Source organism: Chrysemys picta, chromosome 10 (assembly GCF_011386835.1).
Source record: "Chrysemys picta bellii isolate R12L10 chromosome 10, ASM1138683v2, whole genome shotgun sequence".
Lineage (NCBI taxonomy): Eukaryota > Metazoa > Chordata > Testudines > Emydidae > Chrysemys > Chrysemys picta.
Window position 1 is genome coordinate 60846798 of NC_088800.1, and position 26280 is coordinate 60873077.

The following is a 26280-nucleotide window of genomic DNA, read 5'->3' on the forward strand; positions in this document are numbered from 1 at the left end:
ATTGTAACCAAAATGAATTCCAGTCTTCTTTCATCTGCCAGGAACAACTTGGAGGATCTTGGCATGTGTATTTCTTTTAAAAATCTAAATTAACGAAGAGTAGTCGGTAAGTCATGTTATTTAAGCTGCTCTCAAAATAGCACCTTCCCTTTTAATAGACTTAGCTTTGCAGCTGTTCTTTTGCTATCTGTTGTCTCTGAAGAAAATTTTAACATTAGGAGTTGCTGACATCAATTTATTTTATTGTATTTTTATTTTTTTTATTTTATTTTTTTACAGCTGATGTGGGCTTTGGCCCTGAAAGAAGTTACTTAGCTCTAGCTCTGAGTTTGGAAGAAGTTGGGATATAGATTTTTCCCTAACTTTCAATTGATGTGTTTAGCATTAGTGGGAGTAATAACAATCACTTAAACCATGTTGTCGTCTCAAGGAGTTTTGCTACATCCATACGGAGTGCCCATGATTCTGCCAGCAGCCTCATACTTCGCTGGACTTGTTCAGGTAATGCTAGGCCGCTTCCAACAAGCAACTTAACTCTAGTGCACTTAGAGTAATAATTGGAATTTTTATGGTTGAGAAAGCAAACACTTTTAATACAGGCAAAAGCCCTCATGTAGTCAGTGAGAAGACAGTAGGAAATCAAAAAGATGGATCACCCTAATCTGTGTATTGACATCTCTCATGGCTGAATAAATGGTGTAGTTGAGCTATATTTGCTTGTATTGATCTGACTGCTGTTTAACATTCATGCCTTTGCTTCATGAGGTTGACCACAGGGCAGAGGATTTGCTATCCATTCTAGCTTTCTGAGGGACTCAGCATTCCCACGGCAGACCATGAGACAAAGTAACTTATCATGATGTGGTTCAGTTAAGTGCTTTAGCAAAGCAAATATGAGAAGCATTAAATATGCATTAATTCATATATTATGCTTCACATTAATGTCTGTGTTTTAATAAGAGGGTTTTTTTTGGTGTGAAAAATATTATTTTTATGGATCAAATCAGTGTTTTTGAACTTAAAAAATAGCAAGAATCTGGTTCCATAGGAAAGTTCTGTGTTTTAGAAGTTAACTGGCTATTATGGGATTTTTTTGGTGTCTGTTTTGTTTTGGTTTTGGGGGGAGGGGAAGTTGTTTCTTCATTTTTTACTTCTAAAGCACATCAGTTTTCTACTGCTAGATAAATTTAGGATTTTGTAAAGGTTTGTCTTGAAGATGTTTATTAAGGAAAACGTATCCCTTTGCTTATGGCATTAAAAAAAATGAGGAGTCTTTAAAATATTCAAAATAGCATGGCCAAAATATAATAAAATGTACAAGTCTTATGCATCCCATATATGGCAATAATTAGGTCATTATGCATTAACAAGAACAAGAAATGGAGTTAAGAGAAGTGCAATGTAGTGTATTACAGTGTCAGTAGAATAAAAACTTGGTGTATTTGTTTTCCATTTTGATTGCATCCCTTGTTTGTTATAATAGGTTGGCTGTGGTGTGGGGGGAGAGAGAGGAAGCAACAAAATGCCAGGTTATTCCAAATGGAATGACCATTCACTAATCCAGGATTGCTAGTTGTCTCCTTCACTTAAGATTTCACTCAATATCAGACACACATGTATGAAGCAGAAATGTATTGATCCACTCAAGACTGCCCATTATGCTTTCTTTCTGGCACATGCAAGCTAACAATACTTTTTATGCAGTCGGACACAATAACAGAATTGGAAGCGTCAAGCAGGCTGTGATATCCATTAGAATTTGGGGGTGAAGGTCGGACGCCAGAGCTCAGTCAGACCTTCTGCTATCCTGTCCAATAAATAATTACAAGCAAATTGTGCCTTTCACTCTATGCTGATTGATGCTGAAATTGCTTTTGAAAGTTCTCATAAGTTCCTGTTATAGATTAAGTGCCGGAGTAGGAAAAATAACTGCACCCAACTGAAATGGGTGAATGTAATCAGGTTTAATGGACTCGAGAGCTTGTTGGGAATTAAATAACTATTGATTTGTTGGAAAGATGCTGTCATTACAAAATGCCATTCTGGGTGCATTATGTAAGCAGATAGATTAGAAGTAAGGGTCCTTTGAAATTTGGGATGCCTTCTTTTAGTCTTTTTTTTTTTTTTTTTTTTTTTTTTTTTTGAGAATCATCCAGGGCTGCTGTTAGAATGCCATTAGCACCTTTCGGATAGTTGTAAAACCCAATAAATTGTTCTAGGAAGCAATAGTTAATTATGTTTGCAGATACAGCAGACACATCTCCAGTATGTTGGACTCTTCTCATCCCTCTCCTTCTGCCCAAATCTCATACTTGATAACTGTAATTATTAAAAGCAAACTATTTAGTAAGAAATTCACAAGCATAGTGGATGCAATCTGGTACTGACTGTCCTGAAATCTTGTGGTGAGAAAGATTTCTGGTACACTGAGCCAACATATGATATTAAAATGTTTACATCTGGGAGCAGTGTACTGGAGAATGACACAGGTGATACTTAAGAAAAAATACTTAGGTTGGTGATTTCTATTTTTTCTCGCTCTGAAAGTAAGACCAGCATAAAATATCTATAACCCAAAGGTTGGTAAATAGAACATGACATATTACTTCCTTCCTATCAAGAAAATGGTGATTGCATAATATTCAAAACTTGTAAGGAAAGCAATTTTTTTATGATGACACCTTTATTTCTTTGAATTAGTAAAAGAAGAGAAAAGCAAGTAGGTTAATCTAAGATTATAGAGGCATCCTGGGACTTTTGCAGTTAAGGATGTGTTGGGTTTTTAACTAAAGCAGCATTTAAATGCCTTGATTAGGCCCTGTTCCTGTAACTGGATTCACATGGGCCGACCCCCTGCAGAATTGGGGCCTTGAACATGAAAAATTCTAAAATGTGGACTATTTCAAAAGGACCTGCATGAGTTTTCCAGGTAATTTTGACACTCTTTACAGCCTTGTTTGTATAATACCAAAATATATCAAATCATTCCTTTTTAACATTTCTGTAGAAACTCTAACACACTTTTGGGGCGGGATTCCTCTAACATTAGTCTCAACAGTCAAAACTTAAAACTGTATAGAGGTCAGTCACCTATAGAACAACCAGAAATATGGTCTTATGGGCCAAAAAAAAATACAAATGGTTACTTTGGGTTGTTCATCATAGTAGTTTTACTTCTCGTCATGGGGCAGACAGAGCATGGATCTTCACAGAGAACTTCCATTCTTTGGTGCTCCAATGATTTGCTCCTCAGCCCACAGACATTCTCCTACCTTGGTACCACAGTTGCAGCTACAGCCTTTGCCAGCACCTTTCCCTAACTTCCTCCATAAAATCCATCTGTACGTCCTGCCTCTCCCCACTTCTGCCATGTTAAGCCTTGCCAGATGGAAAAGCTATTTCCACAACAGAGCAGCAAACTTTCCCTGACAAACAATTTGATCAGGAAATGCAGGCAAATGATTGACACACAGATGTGTTGGTTAAAGGGTTGCATGAAAGTACAAATCTGCATAAGCAGCACTGTGCATGATGTGGGAGGAGAGATGTTATCCTGACTTGGCACTCAAGATGCACTGACAGATTTGCATGGCTAACACAATTAGGCTCCTGCCAGGTGCAAAGGGGGCACCACAGTCCAGCAACCACGTATGCTGTGTACAGTAAGCGCTAGTTCACAAGAGCAATCACACTGTTCCTGACAGTTGAGGCAAAAAGTGCCATGTAGCATGGGGTGCCAGTCTAGCAGGAGACATCTTGCCCTGCATTGGGCTGCTCTCCCAGTCCTGTAATTGTATCCAGATGGGGGAACCTTTATGTCCACACAGAGCTCCACTGACTTAAGGCCACAAAGTTCTGCCTGTGTGGATCCAGTTGCAGGATCATGCCTATTTATGTACTGACTTAACCCTGGGTATGTGCCACTACAATATCTCAGTAGCACAGGTTGCATGAATTAGCCTTGAACAGCATACTTGTGGTTATCTCCAATATTATAAACTGCAAAATGTAAAACATGGGAATTTAAAAACTGAAATGCAGTGTATAAAATACGTGTTTTGGAGGGGCAGAGGGGAAGATAAAAGCCTGTTATACATCTAAAAATACATTTCACAGGACATCTGGGAAAATGTCTGTAAATGGAATCTTTTATTATTTTAAGTATTCTAAATGTGTGCAATCACTCTAGAAATATTATATGGCAGGATTATTATTAATTATTTAAAAAATGCAAACTTAACACCTGACATTGTAATGCTGAGTGCTTTATTATTTATTGCCTGGCCTGGTTGGAAGGCTCCACTCCCATGTTCATAGAGCATCAGAAACTGACTTCTTCATATTATTAGGACAAAGAGTTATTAAAGTTAAAATTACTTGGACTTTTAAATGAAAGAAAGTACTTGAAAATGCTAGACAGAAATACTCTTCTATTTTATATGAAAAGTACTTTTTTAATTAAAAGATTACAGAGACACTGTCAGTCTTTTCTGATTAAGATCAGTACTCCAAAAAGTATTTGTTTCTGCAGCAGCCATCTGTCATTTTGATCACTTCAGGCATGCTATATTAACAAGAACTTTTTTTAATAAATTGGCACAGGGGCAAGGAAAGGCTAGTTTTGTGGGTTTCAAGCTGAAGCTTATTACCACAGTGCTCAGCAGTCTGAAATCTAAATAAGAACCTTGGCTCCTTTTCACTATTTTTTACAGGGTTTTGTTTGTTTTTTAGAGGTACGGGGGGGCAGATCTGCTATTGATGTTCATGTGGTGATTTACTGGGCATCTATCCTCACATAGTGTTATGTTATCCTAAAGTTGTAGATGTACTAATACCATAAATTATGGGTAATAATATACTTGCATTCAAAATGCACACAACTGTCAAGGTGTTCCTTTGTGTATTGTCATTAACTGACCCCATCTGATTTTCAAAAGATGTTGAGCTTCTGTGATTGTGCCTTAAATTAGTGACTGACAACTGGAAATGAGATAATCTGAAATCATTTCTATTTTATTTTAGTTTTCAGTTGAGCTGGGTGAATTTTTCATAGAAAACTTGAGATAACTGTGTAGAGTCACGAATCATGTGAACAGCTGTTGTGCAAACTTCTTCACAACCTGTCTTCATAACATTCTGCAAAGTACCTATCACAGTCTTAGTGTTACACACCTAAATAGTAACAGTTGTGACAGACCCAGACCAGTGGGGTACAGGAGTCTGGTAGAGGGCAAATATACTGGTCACTGGATGAGTAGTTTTCTGTTCCCTGAGTGACCAGAGCAGGGGCTGCACTAGAGTAATCAGGAACCTGCTAGAACCAGTTAAGGCAGGCAGGCTAATTAGAACACCTGGAGCCAATTAAGAAGAAGCTGCTAGAATCAATTAAGGCAGGCTAATCAGGGCACCTGGGTTTTAAAAGGAGCTCACTTCAGTTTGTGGTGTGAGTGTGAGGATCTGGGAGCAAGAGGCACAAGGAGCTGAGAGTGTGCTGCTGGAGGACTGAGGAGCACAAGTGTTATCAGACACGGGGAGGAAGGTGTTTGGAGGAGGCCAGGGGGAAGTAGCCCAGGGAGTTGTAGCTGTCATGTAGCTGTTACAGGAGGCACTATAGACAGCTGCAGTCCACAGGGTCCTGGGCTGGAACCTGGAATAGAGGGCGGGCCCGGGTTCCCCCCAAACCTCCCAATTGACCTGGACTGTGGGTTCTTCCAGAGGGGAAGGTCTCTGGGCTGTTCCCCAACCCACATGGTGAATCTCTGAGGCAAGAAAATCCTCCAATAAGTGCAGGACCCACCAAGATAGAGGAGGAACTTTGTCACGCAGTGATATCACTCAGAAGAATTTAACATCAGTGTGGTAAACTACCAGCATCAAGATATTGGAATAATCTCTAGTTGCAAGCAGTCTGTGTTTCAAAAATGTACTATAGGTAAATTATTCTGCTTTAGCCTACATCATAGTAAGTTGAAAAGGATTCATTTATTCTGGAAACTTTATATGATTCATGTTCTTGAAAAGGAAGTGCTGAAAATTTCTACTGTAGTCTTGGAACCTTTCTGTTGGTTAAAGAGTCACCTGCAGTTTTATGTATTTGTTTTGCTCACTTGTAGATGACTATCTAGTTAGGTGCAGATGAATAATTTTTATTTGAACTGGCTATATCAGCCTCTATAAAGCCCAGCAAAATAAAGGTTTTCCTTAGATGCAGATTATTTCTGGCTTGATCCTGTTGTTCTACCTTTGCAGGTGATAAGATTCTTCTATTATCCATACTTTATATTCCATTAGTCCTGTGAGTGGAGGGCTAACATATTTTGCTGCTGCTGTCTCTTTTGATCTGACTGTTTCTTTGCTATCTATTTTCCAGTGGGTATGTTTGTATTTTGTTCACTTGCTCAGACTGAGTGTCAAAAGATTTCTCTTCCTTGTGTGCTTGTAGGAGGAGGATGATGATGGTGGTGGTGACATGGTCCGTATGACTTTGTTTACAAGAACTTCCTTTCAGTTATCAATGTCTAAGCCTCCTTTAAGGGTTCCCCCCCCTTTAAAACATGGATCAAGCGGTGTAAGCAACACGCATTCTCATCAAATCTGTCAGTTACTCCAGAGGTTGTAGACAGCTTGAAAGGTATGTGTTCTGTTATTGTTATTGTAGGAATGTGGGGTTTTTCCCAAGCTGCTTTTGTATTTTCTCCTACAAAAGGTAGAAATAGTAACCTACTTGATGAGTGTACATTTTTGACATAAATGTGTCTTTGGCACTGATCAAGTGACCACCTTGTTGAGACCAGTCTAGATGGTAACATTCCAATAAGGGAAAAGGTCATTTATATATCTTATTGGCCTGCAAATCTTTCTCTAGTTATCCTCCGTTTCAGAAATCGTTCAGGTGCATAGAATTCTAGTGAGTCAGGAGGTCCTACTTTACTTGATATTTTGTCAAGTTTTTTTTCTATCGCATCTTAGCCGGGAGGCCTTTTATAGACTTGACAAAGTGGCAAAAAAATGTATCTGCCACCTAACAGATATGGTATTTTTTCCCCACTCCTGATCTCATGTAGGATGTCGGTAACAGGCAGTTTTGAACAGCATGATATGTAAGTAGAGTCACCAGCTTATATGTCAGATGCCATATGTCAACACAGTACTTTGATATGACAAGAGCCGGGTAAGTCTGGGACCTTACAACTGCATCTCCTGCAGTGTTGAGATATAGATTTTTAAGTTGAGTAAAGGAAGAAATCTAAACATCCATGAGCAGAATCTGGTTTATATTTATTTATCCAAAAGCAAATGGCAACTTTTTTAAGATTTAGATTATTGGAAGCTTCATGTGGAAATTTATCCAAGGATTACATTTCTAGAGAATTTGTATTTTCTGTCAAGCTAGCCCTATATATTTTTAGAAAACCCATAAAAGCATTCTTCAACTCTGAAAAGTGACTACAAATGGCCTAGTAGGTTTCCATGTGCATTGTCTGTGAATGATTCTGTATCAGATTTGTTCAGTTTATATCCAAAAATAGTTTTGTTCTCTTTCTCTGCTAAATGCTAGCCTGGCAAACTGGGGCTGGCATATGAAAATCAAGCCGTGTACTTTTTGGTTCATACGTCATCACCAAAAAATAAAGATTCTGTGAGTCAGATTATGCCAGGTGTTGCAAGTCCATTGTTTTCAGTAAGGCTGCACATGTGTAGTTGACAGTAGAATTTGTTTGTGCAATTGAAATGTAGTTCACAACTGTGTTGGTATGTGTTGGGTATAGAATCCAACTCTCTCTCACATAGCTGGACTGGCACTGCAAGGCTTACAAGAATCTTAAGTAAAATATTTTGTCCCAAAAGTAAGTAGACGCAGCAGGATCAACTCTGCTGATTAGGATAGGATGGTTCTGTTATTACACACTTTTCAGAGTATAACCATGCTTCAATACATAGTCCAATCCATTAATATTTTAGAAATGTTTCATATTTGTTTTCAAAATTTCCCATATTAATGATATTTTTATATATAGTGTATAGTATCAACTGGTCCCCATATGAAATTGGCTGGCCAGAAATGTGTGTCAAGGCAAATAGAACAGGTCTGTCTGCCCCATGGAAGTATGTTGAAAAAATTGTTAGAGAACAATATTGGTATCATATGTGCTAAACAAAAGGAATATGGGAAATAGCCCAAGCAAGGAGTGATATCCAGGGCTGGGTTCAAAGATAGCAGTCATAAACAGGTTTGGATGATCATTTCAGTGGCCCAAATTGTGAACCCCTTACTCATATTGAAATTTAATTGAATAGCACTTTAAATCATAAGTAGTTCCACTGAAGTCAGTGTGGCTGCTTTTGTAGTAAGATACTTTTCAGTGTGAGTAATGGAATCACAGTTTCACCAAATATTTGCTGTGCTGTTGTTAAACTTATAATTGATTCGGGGGAAGCATATGAGCATGAGAGAGGTTAACAGAATATTTGCAGGGTCTGGATAATTTCAGTGACAGACCACAAGCTTCATTAATGAACAATACAGTCCTAGACAAGGTGTTTTTTAGATGCTAGAGGTGGATTTAAACCCAATGTGGATTATGTACCTGGGAAGTCCCTAGAAGTGGATGGTACCTTGTCAGTGAGTCCCGTTGATCCTTCAGATTCTCTAGGGTCCTGGTGTGATTTAGAAGCTATAAAGCTGACTTAATTTTCTTTAATTCTGACTGGTTTATTAAATAAAGTGTATGCCTTTGGTCTTAGTGCCATAGTGCCACAATGAAAGTGTAATTCTATGGGCTGTGTATGCAGGAGGTCAGATTATTAATCTTAATGGTCACAGCTCTGTGTTTATTCACTGGTCCTTTATAAAGACTTGCATGTGGTTTACAGGACCTTGCACCCTTTGGTAGCAGCGCACCCATTTGTGTATTTCATTCCTTTTTTTTGGAGTGCAGTGTTGCTCAAATTTTATAAGAAAGTTGTAATAGAGATTCTTGTCTTCTCCCTCAGTGATGGCAAATGATTTATGAACATTTTCAGCTTCATCCCCATTGCATAAATTAATGAGCTGACCTGTACTTTGCCACTCCGTGTGAAATTTTATTGTGGTTCAGAATCTGATTAAGTTCTCCTTTGACTAAGGCCATTCAGTGGAAGGCTAAATGCTGGCATTTTCTTTTCATGTTATGTGACAGTTGTAAGGAATTACAGAACACTGAATAAAGAACTTTACTAGAATAAGGAAAACAAGCTGTTCGTTCTCTCTCTCTCGCGCTTTGGCCTAGAACCTTCCGTAGCAGCACTTCTGCCTGGTTTCTTGCTATATACTTAAAGAACTAGGACATATATTTTTACAGATACCATTCTTGTCTGTTTTTTATAACACACGGCTTCATAAAATTTGGAATACTCTGGGTGGAGAATAGCATATCACTGGGATATCATTGGTATGTTTCTATCATGCCCTTTTCAAAACTAGCTCAGAACAGCAATGTATATATCAAAAAGTCTAATAAACATGAATGAAGTCTCCTTGGTTTTACTGTAGGTTTAGGAAGTTTCTTCTGTTTTGCTTTGATTTAAAGAGGCAACTTTGAACCTCAGCGTGTGCACCCATTGAACAGTGGCATTGCTAGGGTCTCATTCAGCAGTTATACTGCTGAAATATAGTTCCTTTTACTTTCTCATTTGCAAAGTTTATGATTCTTAGTACTGCAATTAATATCATAGGTATTTGGGACCAAGGAGTACAGGAAAATATTCTGATGGATGAGAACTAAAGGTATGTCCAAGATAATTTGTTGATGGTGAATATACTTATAGATATTCCTCCTGTTCTGCTTCTGGTCTCAGTTTGCCATTCCTGAAATCTTGACATGTCCTCTACTCTTTCTACGTCCACAAGATATTTTAAGAGTTAAGGCAGATGATGGATTATTTTGTTTATTTTCTTGAAAATACATCAAAGTGTATACTCAACCCATCATCCAGTTTTGTTAGTGCAGTAAAGTACTTGAAAGTGTTAGTTGTGATCACAAATACTAATAATTAACTATGGATGGCAAATTGCAAGTTCAGATTGAACCCCAAAAAATAGCAGCTCTTTTGGCTGTCCCTGTGTTTGAGGTCGCTAACATATTCCAACTATCCTTGGAAATAAATTAATGTGGATTTTCTTGTTTTGACTTGCGGTTTTGGTGAGTGTTTCTGGAAAGAATATTCTTTCATACATGTGGTTTTTTTAACTATACCTTGATTTGAATGCTAATAGATGTCTGTTGTGCATCTTCTTTACCCTATTCCATTCTTGCCATTTTCCCTGCATTAGATTATTCTGAGGGGTGAGTGGACCTGCACTTAATAATTGACTTCCTTCAACTCCACTGACAAAAGGGATGTACAGTACACTTATGGATAAGACTAAAATCTCCTATATATGCTGGACAAAAGAATCTTCAGCCTTGGTAACTACCCAAGTATCACTAGAAAACTGCTGAGTTTATATTGAATATTGGAACTTGGAACATGAATAATGAAACATATTTGGAACTTGCATTTTGCTTTTCATTGTGAAGTGTAGAAGTGAGGTGTAAAGTTTAAGGTTCGAAACTAAGTCATGAGTCCACCCTATTTAGGATTAATCAATTTTCAACATTTTATAAATTTTCAGACAGAATCATTGCCACTTATAGTTTCTTACCTCCAATATATATGACATCTAATAAAAATAGATGCGATGGAACAGGTAGGAGACCCAAGTTCCTGAGTTCCAGGAATACCGGGAGGCTCTTGTCCACTTCACAATGGTTGTCACAGGCTCTGGTCTGGTATTCTCTGATTTGGGCCTATGTTTACTCAGTTTTTATACCTTTTCACACTCCTCCAGTCAATGTTATTTAACATTACACATACTCAGGTATACATTTATCCAAACTTGCATAATATGATTTTCCTTACGCAGTCTGTTATAAATCATTAACATTACACCAATATTAAACTAATAACACATAGGCCTTATGTTCTACCATTCAGCAGATTTCTTCGTATTGTAGTTCAGCGCATATGTATCACCCTAAATTATTTATTAACATAACCTTTTTTCTTTAAGTAATAAAGTTATGGGGAACAATGTGACCTTAATGTCAGCATTTTCTTATCTTTTCCAAATGTGGAAACGTTTCAGGGGACATTTTGCTCAAAGTCTAACATCACGCTTGTAAATCATTAAAAAGTTTTGTCAGTAATTTTGCCTGTTGCATTTTAAGGTGCTTTAATCAGTTGTAGGGCCTTGGTATTCAGTTGTTCCCCAAAAGCGGTATTTTTGGTTTGGCTCATTACAAAGTGCTGTTCTGTGGTGGGGCATCTTTGAATTTAATATAAATCAAAAAGGAAGAAATGGTAACAGACCTTTTTTGAAAAATCTTGACGAAGGTAACAAGTGCCTGAAGGTTAGGGACACAAGTATGGCTCCAGTTTTGAAAAGGAACTAAAAAAAGAAACTAAGGAAACTTTTTTTTTTCTTTTTCAACCATTTGTCTTCAATTCTAGATAACAATCTTAGAATTAATATCAAACCTGTGTGGTGTGCTTTTCTTTTCTTTTCTTTTCTTAAGTAAAAAGACCAAAAGAATGAAACACAGGTTCAAAAATATTCCATCATGTGAGAAAATATTTTCTAAAATATGATTACATATATGGTCAACGTGTGTGGAATGGAAGACGGATAGACTACTGCAAGTTGTTTGACAGAGAAAGAAAGAGGTGATTAAGGATGGGGTAAAGCGGGCCCTGCAGTGTCTGTAGTCGGTGGAGTGGGATTGTGAATAATATATTTTTTCTCCACTTTTCATTTTGGCACTTTCAGTTCCAGAATAATGGTGACTATACTGGTACTTCAAAGAATGAATAAATCCAGCAATTAGGGTACTTCCTGGGTTCCTAGAGATTGTTTCTGTCCCCACATATAGTTGTGGTAGATTCAGATGGGATGTTGGAATTTACCAGAACCTAGATTTAAATGTCTGGGGTGGCCTCAGTAGAATTTCTGCCATATCTCAAGCAGTCTGAAAGAACTGTTGATATATAAGGTTTTGCGCAAGCCCCATCCTTTTCCTTCTCTGGATTTTGCCTCAGAGATCAGGTTTGTAATTTGCTTGGTATGTTTGTGCACTTGTGGGGAGGCAGATCTTCTGGTTTTGATTTTTGCTTATAATGTTGATGTATTAACTTGTGCATAGATATTTAAGATTGACATAATAAATCATATTTAAAAATGCATTAAACGAGTCAACTCACTTTTTAATTGCATCAGTCCCATGACCTGTATTAACATTCTCCTTGAAGACATGAGATGGAATTGTTCCCAAACCCCTCATCCCCGGCCCCACACCAGAGCCTGCACTCCCAGCCGGAGCCCTCACCCACCCCACACCCTGCCTCAGCCCTGAGCCTCCTCCCACAATCCAAACCTCTCAGCCCCACCCCGCAACCAGGAGCCCCCTCCTTCACACCAAACCCTTTATCCCCAGCCGGAGCCTGCACCCCAACTCCCAGCCCTGATCCCCCTCCCACACCCCAACCCCTTATCCCTGTCACTTCCAAGCCTGCACCCCAACTGGAGCCCTCACTCCTTCCCGCACCCCAACCCCCTGCCCCAGCCCAGTGAAAATGAGCGAGTGACGGAGGGTGGAGTGATTGTGGACGGGGCCTTGGAGAAGGAGCGGGGCATGGGTGAGGCAAGAGTGTTCAGTTTTCTGCACTCAGAAAGTTGGCAATCCTACAAGGAGGGGATGCTGGCTCTTTGATGTGTGCCAGAAATATAATATTGTTCCATCTCAGTGCATCTTTTTCCCAATAGTATCAGAGGGGTAGCCGTGTTAGTCTGAATCTGTAAAAAGCAACAGAGGGTCCTGTGGCACCTTTGAGACTAACAGAAGTACTGGGAGCATAAGCTTTCGTGGGTAAGAACCTCACTTCTTCAGATGCAAGTCTTGCATCTGAAGAAGTGAGGTTCTTACCCACGAAAGCTTATGCTCCCAGTACTTCTGTTAGTCTCAAAGGTGCCACAGGACCCTCTGTTGCTTTTTCCCAATAGTTATCCAACTATACCCGAAGAAGTCTCTTTCTGAACATGTTAATTCTTCTGTATTGTCTGGCCTAAAGGTTGATTGTGCATTTGTAATTGTATGGGGTCCTATACTGTGGTACTGCATAGTCTTTCTGAGCATGCTCTAGCTGGAAAAGTGTATATATGAAAGCTAACTGTTCAAGTGCAAGCCATAGTATTGCCTTCTGTTACTTGATCTCCATTCCATGGGACAATATTTTCAGTTACTTCTTGCCTGTTCAGAGGTACACTGACAAGGAGAACGAACATGCTGGCTGTTATATTGTGACACCTGCTAAATGATCCCACAAGAGGCCTCTGTTGGCTCCATCTGGGATTAGAGCAGGGCATTTAGAACAAAAGAAGTGTTGCTATTTCCTTTTCCTCAATGAAGCATCTTAAACACATGTAGAAATGACCCCATAGTAGAACACTGAATCCAACCATCTCTCTGAATTAAAATAAACGAGAAATAATCATTCCATTTAATTCAAGTATGTGTCTGTTTGTTGGCTTGTGCCTCTCTGTGACAGATACAATTGCCTTTTTTTGCTATGTACAGTCCCTACAGAAAAAATTTACACCCCCAAAATAAAGAGAATTTTCAAAATGTGGATCTACATTCTCCAATTCATTCTCCAAGTTGGGGCTTCACACAATAGCCAGAGAAAACCGGAATCCAAAGAGACCTGAACTGTGGGAAAGTGCAGATTAAGTTCTGACCCTGGATCCATACCCCATGAGTGCTGCCAGCTTTATTCACAACTCACTTCTTGGATCAATGTGTCTTAGTAGTCTGAAACAGAGTTTTTCATCCTTTGTGAGCTGGTGCTTCTTGTATAAAAGTGAAGAAGGGGATGTTGCCTGACATGTTGATGTTAGGTAATGATCTGGCTCCATTGGAGTATACAGCTGCTCTTTCTCCTATGTTCCTTATCCTCTTTGCAACTAAACAATCCTTTGACTGTATTTGCCAATGCACCATTTACAGAAGAGTTCTCATATGGAAAATATTGTCCATGTAATTTCAAACTTTTTTTAACTCAATTCAGAATTATAATTAAAGAAATGATTCTGAATAAGGCACCTCTGATTATTTATTTGGGAACAGTTCCATCCCTAATAGTTTCCTCAAGTGGTGTGTGATTCAGTTAAAATTTTCACTAAGTTATGTGAGAATAATATATGCCTCAGTATCATCATATAGTTGTTCAGTGTATACTGGGTTACTAGCTTCTTCCTTTATTCTCCTGGTAACTTTGTAGTTATAAGTTGTTAAAATGGATGGCAGCATTCTAGATACAGTTGGTATAGAAAAGCATTATCCATTGAGAAATCCCCAGTGAAGGTACCTTTTTTTATTTTATTTTATTTTTAAACTGACATGCTTTGCTGGACTGACTAAAGTAAGTATACTTCCTTTTAACTATATAAATGAGAGCTTTGATTTCCCTGACTTCCTCTATGAAAGAGTAAACGGTGAAATTCAGGCATTGGGGAAAGAGGCAGATGTTCATACAAATTTCCCATCTGAAAATGTCTTCTATAGGCTGAGACCATTGTTAGGCACAATTAAACCCAGTACATACATCCTGTACCAGAAGCCAAGTCTGACGAATATGTGCCCAACAGGGAATACTGCATTTGGAGGGAAGACTGTTTCTTCGAATTTTCATTTGCTGTAGATTTTTTTATTTATTTATTTTTTTTTAAGAGTGTCACTATGTGAAAGACATGAGTTCTGACTGACAGCCCTGAAGTCTGTGGTTAGGTGCATCACATTACATTATAAATTATTTCATTCAAAGAAACTTTAAGTGCAAGAGACAATTTCTCATATATTTCAGAGATGCCTGTGCTTGAAATCCGTTTTCTGGGTGGTGGTTGGTATTATGGTGCTAAGTGACTTAAAAGGCTTCTGATGTTATGCTTTGTAGTTATGTTCTAAGTTCAGTGCTGTCATTTCTGTAATAAGCTTTGTGATGGCAACTCCCTTTTGATGACTACAGGGATATTTTTTCCTTTCTTGCACATTATCTCTAAAATGGTGAATTAATTCTTGGTTTTGGAAACATATTAGGTGATGATGAGAGTGAAAATGAACCTGTAGGATTTTTATTTATTTATTAAAAATCCATGTATGGTGCTCAAAAGAAGGACATCAATTAATATAAAGAAGTATTTGCCATTTCTGAAGATCTAGCTGTATTTTTCCCTACTGTTTTTTGGCATTATTCTTCAACAATCAATCATCTTATGTTATGGAATATGTGGCCTCGCCTCTTTCAGAAGTATGTCACAGGAGTGTATGTTTGCACATATATAAGAATATCTCTCAGAAAATGTTGCTGTTAACCTAAAAATGCCAGTGATATATATCACAGTAGTTGGACTGGCACTTTCTTTAAAAAAGAGACACACTGCATATGTAAATAAATAATCCTTTTCTATTGTGAAATTACTGTATCTTACTATAATAAGCCCTGAACCAACTTTTTAAAAAGATCGACAAGTGCCTTATCAGCTAGTAAGTGGTGTACAATAAATCCTAGGAGTCAGTCTCTTAGCTAATATAAACAGCATCTCTCTAAAATTGTCCACTATCCTAGTCATGTCCACTATCCCAGTCTTCCAAAACAAGACAAGACAAACTCTGTAAATTTTCACTGTTTTTTCCAACCTTAATACTCCTCATCACCACTCTGTGTCTGATTCCTCTGCAGTTACAGAGGAACGTTGCAGTTCAAATGTTTTGAATACTATATTTCCAGTTGAAAGACAGTCAAGAGAGCCCCTTCCTCAAACTTCCAGAAGTTAAGATGAAGTGAACGAAAATAATTTAAAAATACCTCAAGTATAAACAGGTGCTTTCTGAGATTAATTTAAGTAATTGTTTCTTTTATTTGTACTTGAAGACTCCTCTTCTAATGGATTGACAGATGACCTAGGCCCACATCATGTCTCCATGCCATGCACTAAAAGCTGTCATATTTCCTCTTTTTGGTCCACTTTCATTGTCTTTTACCTTTCTTTTTGTCACTCTGTTCTGTCTTTCTCTTGCCCCTTCTCATCTTTTTTGTTTTAAATATTGTTTTCCTTTGTGCTTTTCTATGTTTAATATTTTATTTGATCTGATATTCCCCATCTCCCTCCCAATCTGCATAATATTACTCTTTATGTTTATAGATACACTGGTTTCCTGGTGATGGCATATGAAATTCAAAACACTGTTTCATTTAATCACAAGTGATTTATGGGTTGTGGAACCAGATAATGTGCTGGATAAAACCTAGGTATATTTTTAGGGGACACTAAGCACTAGCAATCTTTGAAAGTATTTGCTCAATTGCTTCACAAGTACCATGGTTGTTAGATACTGAGTTTCAATTGCCATTCATTATACCATTTATCATTTTAATCTAAACACCGTGCGTACCTCTTAACGCAAACATAACATTGTAGATTTGCTGTATTCTGATATTACATCATTAACACATGCTGTTTTAAAGACTTTATTTATGTCAGTATCTAGTCCTAACTCCCACTGAGTGTTACACACTCTTGGAGGGAGGATAAACCCTCTACAAATTGGATGAGATTTAGTTTTCCTTTGTTAGCAGTTAGGGTAGATATAAATCTTAGAATTCGGGAACAAGCTAAAATAATAATAGTATTTACAAGGCACCCATCACAATGTGTGTTCTACACACATTGAAAAAATAGAGCATGTACGTTATGACCTCTGCAGCAGCTAACACAACTTCCCTGAGGGGACAAGGGACTGGTCCATGGGAGTCAAGGATGCTCAGACTATTTGTACAAGATTAGGCCCTAAATGTAACAAGATTCCAAGGTTTGCAATTAAAAGAAAGCCCAAAATAAAAAGTTGTCTTTAAATATCACTGCAAAAATGGATCGATCTAGGCAAATTTCATGACAGTAATGCAGTCTACCTTTTTTCTATAAATCGAGTAGCGTCTGAAACTTTATTGTGGACACCATGTTTCTCAGCTGTTTTGATAAGACTAAAAAAATCAAGTAGAGAATTTAATGGTTACTTTTACCTGTTCTCAAATGAGGGAAAACTACTTTGGTTGCCTCCCTCTAAAAAACTTTACCCATTCCTCAAACTGATCTAAGCCTGAATTTTTATTTTTGTATAAATTTATTAAGATTCAGGAAAAAATGGATCAGAACCTTTCCTAATTTTGGACCAAAATGTCTCATTGTGCCCAAGGGTATTAGGCTTTGAGATTCATATAAACATCCAAACACAAATTGCAAACCTCTTGCCTATTTTTGGAGAAGACAGATATCATACTTCAATAGCAAGGCACTTGAGTGAAATTTTCAAAACTGCCTAAGGCCCAGATTTTAAAACATTTTTAGATGTTGCTGTGCTTAGCATTGCAATGCCTAACTGACGTAGGATCTTGCATCCCATTTTCAAAAGTGACTTAAGTGTGCCATTGAAAGCCAGTGGGACTTAGACACATAAGTGCATGTCACTTTAGAAAATGAGACGTAAGTTCTTAAATCATTTAGGCACTGCAGCGCTGAACAGAGCCAAAGTGCCTCAATCACTTTTGAAAATAGGACTTAGACTGCTGAATAATGTAAGCACTAATGAAAATTTGACCACTCAAGTAAATGTTAATGAAGGAAAATTCGAACTAAGTTCATAGATGTGATCCCAGTATTACGGTTGCCAGGCATCCGGTTTTTGACCAGAATACCTGGTCGAAAAGGGACCCTGGTGGCTTCAGTCAGCACAGCTGACTGGGTTGCTAAAAGTCCACTTGGCCACAGCAATTGGCTCTGCATGGCTCCTGGAAATGGCTGGCATGTCCCTCCAGCTCCTAGGTGCAGGGATGGCCAGGAGGGCTCAGCGTGCTGCCCCTGAACAAGGCGCAGGCGCTACCCTGAGTGCTGGCTCCATTGGCTAGGAACCGCAGCCAATGGGAGCTGCAAGGACAGTGCCTGCAGATGGGGTCAGTGCCTAAGAGCCAGAGGGACATGTCACCGCTTCCCAGGAGCTGCCTGAGGTAAGCACCAACTGGAACCCTCATCCCCTCCCACACCCCAACCCTGTGTCCCAGCCCTGAGCCCCATCCCACACTCTGTACCCCCCAGCCCAGAGGCCCCTCCCACTCCAAACCCCTCATTCCTAGCCCCACCCCAGAGCCCACACCCCCAACTGGAGCCCTCAACTCTTCCCAAACCCCTGTCTCAGCCTGGAGCCCTCTCCCAAACTCTGAACCCCTTGGCCCCACCCCAGAGCCTGCACACCCAGCTGGAGCCTTCACCCTCTCCCATACCCCAACTCCCTGCCCCTGCCCGGTGAAAATGAGCGAGGGAGGGGGGGATGGAGTGAGTGGAGGGCAGGGCCTCCGAGAAGGGGCAGGGCAAAGGTGTTCAGTTTTCTGCAATCAGAAAGTCAGCAACCCTAGCAAGTATAGAGACACTAAGTTCTGCATCTGCAGAATTTGGAGTAGGTATCCCCTTAGTTTTGAAGGCATCTGCACACTTGTTAAAGTAGCATGGCTGTAAAAATGGCAGCTGAATTATACTAGTGAGGTAAAGTAAATGATGGCTAGAAAAAGCTTATGAGAATGGGTAACATGAGCAAAAATTAATTGGTGTATAAAAGGTTACCCTTCCTCTTAGTTAAGCTATCAAATCAAAACAAGAGACAATGATAAAACAATACTAATATGTGAGTGTGGTGGAAAGAGTGGCCAGGGTTGTCATTGAGTCATGAGAGAATAGCTTGGATATATGAATTTATTTTATTATGAAAAATTTCATTTCAGGACAATCCCTCGAGATTTACCACTTTATTTTAAAGAGGTTCCTAAAGCAACAGTAAAGAAGTTACTGTATGTTAGGTTTACGTGACTCATAAATGTTTGGATTTTTTAAAACATAATATGTAGTGTGCCTATTTCAGGTATAGTATTGTAAGATGTAGCAGTCATGCTGCTTGCATGTATACAATCTGTTTAAATAATCATCACTCGAGTGTTCTGTCTGCAATTTTTGTCTGCTACTTTTGTGAGGTGGGCGGAAAGCATTTTTTGTGGTTAGAGCAGGGAAATGGGTATCTGGACTCCTGTGATGTATTCCCAGTGACTCAATGTGGACTTCATCTTGGCTGTTGAAAGTGCTCAACAGGTGGCTGGATCAGATTCTGTATGGCTCCAACAAGAAACTGAGTCTATCCCTATTCATTTCCCAGTGTTATGGACCTGTAAATGTCCATGGAATAGGAGTGCCTTTTCTGTTGCTTAATTTTTTTCAGGATGAAATTGCCAAACAAAAAATTTAGGAGACTCCTGAAGAGGATTCATTCTAATGTGTGCAGCAATTAAGTGATAATGGGATTGCGTTTCAATATGAAAACGTGCATGGCAGTATGCAAATCATCATCGTTACATTTCTGTGCTCAGTGCGACATGAGATGGTGATTGTTGTCTCATTCCTATTCTACATGAACAGAACCACTATCTCAGTTGACACCATTGCGGCAAGCTCAGCAAAAGGGCCAAAGACTGAACCAACATAGAGAATGAGGTATCTTCCCATCTGTAGAGATTGAAGTTGCAATCAAGAGTTGCTAATATCATTTGTTACTTTCTAAAAGTTGCAACAAAATAGCAAATGGGAAGCATGCAGGTACTTCCAATACTGTAACGATTCATTAATTTATTTTGAGGACTGCTTGTCATAGCTATGCTATTTTTCTTTTTTAATTTGAAAAAGTGAGATAGAAAAATGATATATGGACCCATGTATAAAATAACAATTGAAGGACTTTTGAAAAAATATTGTTGTATATTTAAGTGATGCAAACTACAGTTAATCTTTATTTTTATCTCACGTGCTGCAATTCAGGAAATCACTTTGGCATGTGCTTAACTTTAATTTAAGTGCCTTCTTGAACGAACACACACACACACACACACACACACACTCTCTCTCTCTCTCTCTCTCTCATGCCCGTCACCCCAATCGGGGTATGGGCCGCCAACCACAGATCTCCAGAGTCCTCTATCCAGGGCCATTTGCTCTAGCTGGTTCCAGGTATAGCCCATTTTTATGCTATCAGCCTGAAGGTCGCGTCGCCAGGTGTTTCTTGGACGGCCTCTTTTCCACTTGCCTTGGGGGTTCCACCGCAATGCTTGTCTAGTGATATTAGTTGGCTGCTTGCGTAGTGTGTGTCCTACAGGGTTGCGCTAAAGTGCTTTCCTGAACTGGGGACACAATAAGGTCCCATTAAAGGAAGTACAGCAGAATTTCTCATGTTGTTGTTTGTTAATGCATTAATTATTTATTATGATGGTAGGGCTTAGGAGACCTAGTTCTGGACCAGGACCTCACTGTGCTAGGCGCTGTACCAACACAGAACAAAAAGACAGTCTCTGCCCCAGAGAGCTTGCAATCTAATTAACAACACAAGAGGTGGATACGGACAGATGAGGAAGCACAAGGAAAGAAATATGTTAAATAAAATAGATAGACTTAATGCAATACATGGGTTTCTTTTAGTTTAGTTTGTATCATTTGTTTATAAAAATATGTTTACGGACATGGTTACATTACCTCAAGAGCCGCAGCAATATGCATACTTTCTGCTATTGTCTGTGAATCTGCCTTCTACCTTAACTCAGCCAAGGTCAATTAGTATCTATTGCTGATGCAGTGATAAAACTAGGCTGTGGATGTGTAAGTCGGGGAAAGGAAGTCTGTAGAGAGCCTTCCTGCCTTTTTGCCTGCCAAGACCAATCACAAGTCCTGTCCTGGCATCTGTGGCTGTTTTAGTAATCCTAAAGAAGGAAGGTCAGGGCCGAGGCCTCTCCCTCCTTCACCAACCAGCAGTGCAAGATCATTACAGGATGGAAAGAACACAGCATCCCCTGTTAAATGGTGAAGTAATGGCTGCTGCTCTGTGTGGTTCTCCTAACACTTCCAGAGGCAAAGAATCCTGCCTCATATAGACAATAATTAGAGCACCTGCTGTAGAGATCATTTCCCATAGAGTCTATAGCCTATGTTTTCTGTGCAGAGAGAGAGAGAAAAGAAGGGAAGGGTTTTGGGTGGGGTTGAATTTCTGTATCACAGAGGTGCAGTAGCACAGTTAGGATAGTAAATACTTCTTTTTGTTGTTTAAGTACTATAATGTAAATGAAACTGTAAATTCCTGTATAATTACCCTTTGGTTCGCTGAAGCTAAAGTTATCATTATTTTCAGTATATTTTTCCTTTGTTTTTTTGTTTAGGTTTAGTTTACATTGTACCTTCTTCTACTCCATTATGGTTTGTGCACTAGTTGTCTGCATAACTGGGAGGTGACCACTTTAATGTTGACAAAAACATGAGTGTAATGTATGGAAATTACTGGTGATCTGCTTACAACCGTATTCTGCATTTTGTTCAGATTTTTTTTTTTTTTTGTAAACACCTATGCATGCATGTGTGCACACAAATATTTATATAAATGTGAAAGGCTCTCTGGATAGTATTCTGAGGAAAGGTCTGTTTCGCAGGTAGCCTAACATGGATCATGTATTTTTCACTAGGCGAGCTGATTTCATGCATACTGTATAGATTTTTAGTCAACAGTATACATTATAGATTTGAAAAGCCTCAACAAATATATTGGAAAAAATGTAGTAAAGAACATGTATAGTTAGTTATTTATTAAATGTTGTGGTTTGCAGCAGCATGATGGACTATTTTTAAAGGTTTGTGGCAAGATCATGAGTTATTTTGTATTTCTTTGCAACCATAAACATCTTTGTGAGATATAAATGTCAGCAGGAACCAGAGAAACAAATGAAACACTCAAAAGGATAATAAATAATTGAAGGGCTATGCTAGAGATTTCTCAATAAGACAGAGTTTACAATGCTTCTGATATTAACATAGATTTGGTCTGTGCTTAAAAATCACCAGTCTTCTCTATTTCACTTGCATAGAGATACTGTGCTATTTTCCCCGCTTGCTGTGTTTATCATCACCAGGATGTGCTTAAATCATGGTCTTTACTCAGTGAAGCTTTGCTGAAGAATGTCACTCAGTACTTGCAAAGCTGTCAAGCACTTTTCCCTAAGCTAAATTTACACAGGCACCTCAAGAAGAAATTAATGAAGTCTTGTTTCACTGCACATGTGCAACCATTTTTAATAAAACTATTAGTGACCTAAAGCTCCCTTTGTACAATTTACACCTTTTCCTTTGCAGTGAGGGCCATTTAAGTTTATATTTTATAAGAAATGTTCACTTTTGTGATATATTTGAGTTTATTTGCTTATTTATCATACCACTCCTAGATTATTCTCACTTCTGCTTAAATTTGACAAGCCTCCACAGTGCTAAGCCCTGTTAAAATGGTGCAAAGACCCAATTATAGAAACTACAAAGACATGCAAGAGTAAGCAAAGAAAAACACATATAAAAGGATTAAAGATCAAAATAGAATGATTCCAGTGAAGCTACATTAAGAGACATCAGGCAGGAAAACATGAAAGAATTAGAGTATAAAGAACAAAGCTTTATAAAGCTTTTGGAAACTAAACTACTTCTGTTAACTCTTTTTATTTGAATGAAAACATTTTATTCAATTTTTCACAGGTAAATACATATTTTTAAATCAATGTAGTGAATTAAAGACTTGAATTGTGACCCTAGTACATGCTGTGTATGTGGTTTGGACTTGGTATGCAAAGTAATGGCTTAAGCTGCCTTTAACAAAGGATTTAGATAGTGGATTGTATCTTAATTTTAAATTAACCACTATCTAAGATTTATGAAGGCAGGATTTAATCAAATGAATACTTACATGAGCAAAACAACTAGCCCTTTTATTGTTTCTGGAGCCATACCACATAATAAGGATCCTCAACTTATACAGCAAACATAGAATTTCACTGTATGCAGAATGGTAACAAAATTGTGGCACAGAAAGCAATAGACATGTCAACCATTGTAGGAATCCCCTTGACCAGCCCTTTCTTTCCTTCATATGAAGAAGAATTTTATAATATACATCTTGTGCACATAAACATAGACACAGGGAAGGATGAGGTTAATGAAAAATAATTGTGCTGTAAATGACGCTTAATTTATAAAGATCTCCTTTAAAAGCAAATCCATGTTCCTCTGAAGCACTAGGCAAAATACAGAATTTGGCAATACATATTGCTGAGTGACTTTATGATTGCAGTGGGAATATGTTTCCCACAGCATAGTATTTTAGTTGTCGTCATTAAGAGCCAGTTTCATCTGTTTATTTAGGTGCTTACATGGCCCCGTTCACCACAGATTGAGTACCTTTTCTTAGGTTTTGTCTACACTACGCTGTTTTGCTGACGCAAATTACGCCGACAGTCAAAACCTGGTATAATTACATTGCTTGTGCATGTTCGCCCAATGCTCCTTCTGTCACTGAAGTGCATCCACAGTCGGTGCTCTAGCATAGACAGACAGAGCAGTGCACTGTGAGTAGCTATCCCACTGTGCTATTCGCCACCTTCTGCAGCTAGGAATTGTGGGAAGTCAGAGTAGATCAGTGTATCATGGATGTAGGCTTAATGTCCCATGATGCAGCTTTTCCTGTCCCATCATTCCATGGACTTCTGACTGCATTTTGCAGCATTTTTCAATGGCCTGTTTACTGTGCAGCCGCCATCTCTGTCTGAAAGGATGGATCCCGCATTACTTTCTACTATTGCAGATGGTCATGCAGCATACTATAAACTCCCATTCTGAACAGGAATTAGAGTTGCCTGACCTGTGTGTGCCATGGAAATAAACAACACCAGATTACTTTTCATGGAACATCTGAACACAGTGGACGGTTGCTTTCAGGTTTGGGAAACAAGTACTGAGTGGTGGGATCACATCGTTATGCAGGTCTGGGATGACGAGCAGTGGCTGCAGAACTTTCGGTTGCAGAAAACCACCTTCCTGGAACTGTCTGCAGAGCTTGGCCCAGCACTGCAGTGCGAGGAAACCAAAATGAGAGCTGTCCTTTTGGTGGAGAAGTGCCTGGAGATCGCTGTGTGGAAGCTCATGACTCCAGCCTGCTACTAGTCGGTAACAAATCAGTTTGGAGTTAGGAAATTCACCTTTGGGGCTGAGTTAACGCAAGTGTGCAAGGCCATTAATTGCATCCTGCTACAAAGGACTGTGACTCTTGGCAATGTGTGTGAAATAGTGAATAACTTTGCAGCAATGGGATTCCCTAACCTCAGTGTGGCGATAGATGGCACACACATTCCAGTTTTGTCCCTGGACCATCGTGTGATGGAGTACATCAGTAGAAAGAGGGTCTTCTCTGTACTATTGCAGGTGTTTGTGGCTCATCGTGAGCTTTTCATATCAACACCATGTGGTCAGGGAAGGTGCATGACGCATGCATCTCCAGGAACGCTAGCCTGTACAGACAGCTCCAAGCAGGGACTTTCCAGACCAGAAGATTCCAGTGGGGGATGTTGAAATGCCCATATAGTGCTCCTGGGAGACCCAGCATACCCCTTCCTCTCATAGCTCTTGAAGCCTTACATGGGAAACCTGGCAAGCAAGGAGCACTTCAACAATAGGCTGAGCAGGTGTAGAATGACTGTAGAATGTGCCTTTGGCAAATTAAAAGCACGCTGGTGTTGCGTACATGGCAGGTTAGACCTAAATGAGGAAAATATCCCCATATCATCATAGCAGCCTGCTGTGTGCTGCATAATATTTGTGAGGCTAGGGTGAAAAGTTTCCCCTGGATGGAGCACAGAGGTGGATCACCTGGAGGCTTATTTGGAGCAGCCAGATACCAGGGCTATTAGAGGGGCACAATGGTGGGCTATATGAATCAGGGAGGTTTTGAGACAACATTTTGACAATGCGCACCCGTCATGTGTCTTTCTATAAAGCACTCTGCCATGCTTTGTTAACTTGCCACCTTGCATGAAAATTATGATTCCTGACCAGGATTTGTAGTGAGCAAATGATCAAATTGCAACTAGGTGTTACTACCAGCAGCAGCCACTAGGTGTAAGAGACAAATAAAGATTTGTTATATTTCATAGTTTGTTTTTATTAAATAACAATTAACATCCACAAAAGGCTTGGTAGGAAAGGGGACAACAGTGTAGGGCAATATAGGCTCTCATAGCTATGTGTAAGTCCAGCTATCATTTTGGAAGCCGTCCAAAGGGGAGGAGTGAATGGGTACCAAGACTTTCTGGGATGTTACAAGGAATGTGTAGGAGGAGTTTGAGGAGGGCATGGAAAGCAGTTCTATAGCGGCTGAAGTGTGTGTAGGGGGGAGCACGCGTGTTCTGCCTGGTGTGTGATTAGGGACTTCAACATCTCTGTTTGCTCCTCCATAACTTTTATCATCTGCTCTTGGCCATTGACAATACACTCCTTGCTCTCCTTTCTGTCCTGCCTATCTATTTACATTTTTTCCTTTAAAATCTCTCTCCACACCCTGTGTTCTTTTTTTTTTTTTTTCCGGCGTCTGAGGATTGGAGCACCTCTCACACCATGTCGTCCTTGCTCTGCCTTGGTCGCTTCCTTATCTGGTGGCCACTGGGAGCTGCGGGTGGCTGTACCTTCAGTACATTCAATGTAAACAAACTGTCTCACAGCCCACCAGTGGATAACCCTGACAGGCCGCAGGTTGCCCACCATTAGTGTAGGGGATTCCCCTGAAGGACACAGCTGTAGAAGCACAAGAAACAGAAGCATGATGGGGGGCTAATTTAGCTACAGCTAACCAGGAAAGAGCTCTTGGAGTCATCATGGAAAGTTTTCTGACGACGTCCATGCAGTGTGCAGCGGCAGTCAAAAAAGCAAACAGGATGTTGGGAATCATTCAAAAATGGATAGAGAATAAGATGGAGAATATCTTATTGCCCTTGTATAAATCTATGGTATGCCCATATCTTGAATACTGTGTATATATATACTGGCATTAGAAAAAGTTCAGAAAAGGGGCAACTAAAATGATTAGGGGTTTGGAACAGGTCCCATATGAGGAGAGATTAAAGAGGCTAGGACTTTTTAGCTTCGGAAAGAGGAGACTGGGGGGGGGGGATATGATAGAGGTATATAAAATCATTAGAGGTGTGGAGAAAGTGAATAAGGAAAAGTTATTTACTTGTTCCCATAATATAAGAACTAGGGTCACCAAA

The 26280-nt window shown here is 39.3% G+C and overlaps 1 protein-coding gene across 45 annotated transcripts in view; it reads left to right on the plus strand.

Moving 5' to 3' along the window:
- The window catches only part of RBFOX1 (RNA binding fox-1 homolog 1), a 2478424-nt gene that overhangs the window by 2098164 nt on the left and 353980 nt on the right, over nucleotides 1–26280 (plus strand). The window lies entirely within an intron of this gene.